This window comes from Arachis duranensis, chromosome 2 (assembly GCF_000817695.3).
Source record: "Arachis duranensis cultivar V14167 chromosome 2, aradu.V14167.gnm2.J7QH, whole genome shotgun sequence".
NCBI lineage: Eukaryota > Viridiplantae > Streptophyta > Magnoliopsida > Fabales > Fabaceae > Arachis > Arachis duranensis.
The window spans coordinates 84,030,712-84,035,443 of NC_029773.3; the positions used below are offsets into that span (position 1 = coordinate 84,030,712).

A 4,732-nucleotide genomic window follows, 5' to 3' on the forward strand; every position below is an offset into this window, starting at 1 on the left:
TGACATTAGTTGTTTGTGGCCATGGTTTAGTAGTTAGATTGAATAAAAATGATATTAAATTATAATGTATCATCATGATAAGTCCGAGGCATAGGCGACCCTAACTCGTTTTGGGAGATGTAAATAAAGAAAAATAAATCATAAAGGTTCTGAAAACAAAATAGGTTCTCAACATTTCATGCTTATTATATTCTAATGGAACCTTTGTGTGTTTGTTTGCCGAGTAGGATTCCACAACCAAATCCTCATCATCATATGCATTTGATTATTTGAATCTGTTAAGAGTTGTTAGAGTTGTTGATGAGATTATCTAAAATTTCATAACTGTGTCAATTAAACACATTAATATGATTTAAAAGTGGAAAATAAGAATATTAAAATTTTAAAACAATAGATATTAATTTAAATAAAGTATAAGATATAATAACATAAATGCATTTTTTTCCATTATTGAAATCTATAACCCATTATAAAAGGGCAAAACAACCAAGAGTGACACCTCAAACCAAATAATTGGAAGCTAAAGACAAGATATGGCAATACCTTTGACATGTGGAATGTTCGAGATGAAAGGGATGAACGCTTGTACAGTTGTGCTTATCTATCTGATAGGTACGTGATTCTCTTTAAGCTAAGATAACACTTGATATATACATTTATATTTAGTTATATTATCATACTAACATTATAATATTAGTCACCACCATATGTATCATATTATTCTACTATCCCTAGTACCTACCAATAATTTGCAAACTACTAAATTATCCAAATGAGTGGTCTAAAAAATAGAAAACAAAATGTTAAAAGACACTTATTGAAAACATAAAAGTAGAAATATTTATAGAAAAGGAAAATCATTTTCTCTATAACAAAATTCTACTTTGGTAAAAAAAAAAGGGAAACAAAAATGTCTACCACCATTCGATCAAGATGGTATATTGAAATTTAAGATACATGGGAGACAATAAAAAAAATCAATTAGAGTAGTTTAAAATTATTTTATTTTGTATTTTTAATTATTATTATTTTACTTTTTACTTTTTATTATTTAGAAATTAAGGTAAAAAAATTTAGAATTTAGCGTTTAGTATAAAAATATCTTTGTTGACCAAATATTCGCCAACAATAATAATTTTTGTTCATTATGTAGTATTGTTCTTAACTAAGATTATACATAATGAATGTGTTTAATTATGAATGTTAAAATTAAATACGATCATTTTAGGATATTTTTCCCACCATTACCGATTGAAATTAGACCCTTTCGATATCTCTCATTAAATCATTTAACAGCAGATACATTGTGAATCGTTGCTGTTGGTCAAAAATTCATATCATAAACTAGACGAAACCAGATATATTTCAATGCAGGTTGAGATTAGGAACAAGTCAGATACATACAGTTATATAAACAAATATGAAGGTGTTAATACTGTCTGAATGTAAGATTGAGGCGCCCTGGAGAGAGCATAGTATCTTGAAGCAATTTCTTTGGTGCTGAGTTTGGTATGATTGATGAAACTCCATGGAAAATACGCCTAGATACACCACCAAATATCACCACATCTCCTGAATCTAGAACTGCCTTCTCCACCTTATCCACATCCCTGTGATCACCATAAATAAATTCCGCCGAATCGCCAATGGAGAAGGACACAACAGGCAACCCCTTTTGGATACTTTCTGGCGTTTCGTCGTGATCCTGCGCAATTTGTTCCAATCCAATCATTTTAAAGAAAAAGAAAGGAGTTCGTCAAATCATTCTTAGTTACCAAATAAGGTAAAAACTCAAATAAGGAGTTTATTTAACGATTCTCAGTTATCAACTTCACATAAAGTTGACTATACTTGAGTTTCTACCACTAAATAATGGCAAACAACAAAATTGAGCCGGATGAATAAAACAAAGTTGAGTATATAGATTTTCTCATGTATAAATCAACTTAGCAACTATGGTTCAAAATATAAGTATCAATCACCAAGTTGATCTTAATGTAGGATGGTGATAAGAGAATAATTTCAGTTACATATAAAATTTTTTTTACCAAAGCCATAAAAATAGCAATCTTATTTAACCTACATTTATGCAGAAAGTGTAAAGCAAATTATGCAATCTAAGTTTGTAGAATACAATGAAAAGTAGCTGACCTTATGAAGACCAAGCCTTCCATAGTTATTATAAAAATTGACAATGCATATATCAGGAGACATTGAAGGGAGTATCCTCTCAGCATAGCTTACTCTGCATTCCTTTCTTATTAGATATTGTGCTTCTTGTATTGCTTTTACAACCAACTTTCTGAATCTCTCAGGAATACTGGGTGGATTACTACCATCAACTAGCCTCTTATTTCAATACTTTCCGGTTTGAGGATCCCAGTCTAGACCAAGGCACATCATATGCAATCGAAGTTTCGCTCCATTTGCATAACTCGGCCGATAGAATCCTCCAGGACCAAGACCAAGCTCACGGCAGATTTTCACTATTTCCACCTACAATTTTCAGAGCAATATGACCTTAATGAACTACCATTTTTTTGATAAAACGCAGACCAACTATGATGCCACATTCAAGATTAATGAGGCAAACTAGAATGGATACTATTAGAATATAGAATAATGCTACACATCCAAATCTTTTTATAAACTAAGTCCTGGTTAAATCAGTTATGACTTGGAATACAGTTATATTAATAATGCTAGTCATAACTTATTTTTGTTATGTTAGACCAACTTGGTTGAACTTGGTTAACAAAAAATTTGGATGTGTAACATTATTCTAGAATATATTTAGTATATTATATATTAATATAGTATCTAAGTATTTCTCGTATTAATTTTATATTTATTTAGTTTGATATTAAGTTCAGCTTGTCATTATAATTAGACTGTATTCTTGGCTTATAAGTAGACACCATCAAATTTACTGGAGTTATTATCATGAATTCTAAGTTTCTAACGGATACGATGCATAAATTAAAGGCTTAAAGCCAGTTAGACAAATTTCAACAATGCTCAAGAGAACAGAGTTCTTGAATCCTGGTTAATTTCAACAAATAATAGTGAAAGAAGTTAAGATCTCTATCTAGTACCTGTTCATCATGTGTTAAGAACTTCTTCAATAGAACCATGCCAGGCCGCAGTATGATCCTCTCTTTTTCCCCTTCAATGCAGATTTCCTTGTTCTTTTCTTGCGGCACATATCGTTTTCCATTGAAGCAGATATCAAATTGATTAACACGGAAGCTCGAAGCAGGTTTTGGTTTTGCAGTATCTGAATTGCGTTTAGTTGAAAAAGGAAGTGAAAAATTCTTGAGGTTAAGCGATACACGAATAGTTCCAAACATAATGAATTCTACTCCATTACCAGCTAATGGCGTGGTAACCTGAATTCAAATAACAGGAAATTAAGAACGAAGTAACGAGTTAATTAACATGCATGGAAATGAAAAGGATGATGAATAAGAAGAGAAAGTGAGAGGTTTTAATTACTCGGTGTTTGTTGGTGGCCATGCGGGTGCGGTTGTTGGTGTTAGGCGCCAAGTAGAAACCGTAAACATTGGAATGAAGAGAAAGAAAGGAGGAAGAAGAAAAAGAAAAAAAACCAGAAACAAAAACCAAGACCAAGACGAAGAGGAAGAACAAGAGGTTCGCTTGTTTTTTGAAAAAAAATAAAAAATAAAAAAATAAAAATATCACCTTCATCTAGTAAAAATAAATTTACGTATTGTTAATTTAAAATTATTAAATAATAATTTAATCCAACATATTAAATGAATTTTTAATTCACAATTTCACGTAAAAACTAAATTATCATTTTGGGAATTTGTCAAGCTAACTTAAAGTACCAAGACTAATATCACCAAAAAAGAAAAGTACCAAGACTAATAATCAGCTCAACCGTTTAAATTAAACTTCAAATTTCCAAGTTAATTTTAAGAAGAATCTAATTTTGATGTTCGGGATAGTACTTTTAAGTTTTAAATTGAAAATGAATTTTTTAAATTTTTATTTTGCTGGAAATATTTTTTGTACATTGTATTAATCGTTGTATATAAAAAGACTGGTTTATTTAAAAATTTTTATGTCTTTATTAAATAATAAAAAATAATTTATATAAATTTTTATTAAAATTTAACATGAGAGTTAATTAGTCTAACAAATGTCAAGTTAACAAAAAAATTAATTTTATGTTTTTGCGTAAATAATCATAGAAAGAAATATTATTAGATAGTTATGTAAAAGTTAAATTCTTTTAAAATAATTAATTTTAGTAAATAAAATATGTGATATTTTTAATCGCTCACACTTTAAAATATGCAGGAAAACAAAAAAGGCAGAAGAAGTAATTATTCCCTTACAATAAACAAATTATAAATATGTAAACGGTTAAATTGATTTTCAAAATTTTTTTATTGGTCAAATAAGTCCACAAATGTTTACTAAATCAAATTGCTCTTCAAAAGTTTATTTATTGGTCAATGTTTACTAAATTAATGCTTTTATACACCAGCCAATCTATATTACATTTTATTGACATTTACAAAAAATTCACTTTTTATATAATAATATAAGAGTGCGTTTGGTTTGATTTGTGTTTTTATTTTTATTATTTTTTATTTTTTAGATTTTATAAAAAAAGAATAAAAGTAGGAGATAAAAATGAAAAATAAATTTTGTTATTTTTATTGTTATTTTTTTTATAAAATTAAAAAAAAAACTAAAAAGA

At 28.5% G+C, this 4,732-nt stretch overlaps 1 pseudogene; it reads right to left on the reverse strand.

The window, feature by feature from the left end:
• Positions 1 to 1,375: 1,375 nt before the first annotated feature.
• LOC107475684 (alpha-ketoglutarate-dependent dioxygenase abh1-like) lies at positions 1,376 to 3,601 on the reverse strand (annotated as a pseudogene).
• Between the last annotated feature and the right edge of the window lie 1,131 nt (positions 3,602 to 4,732).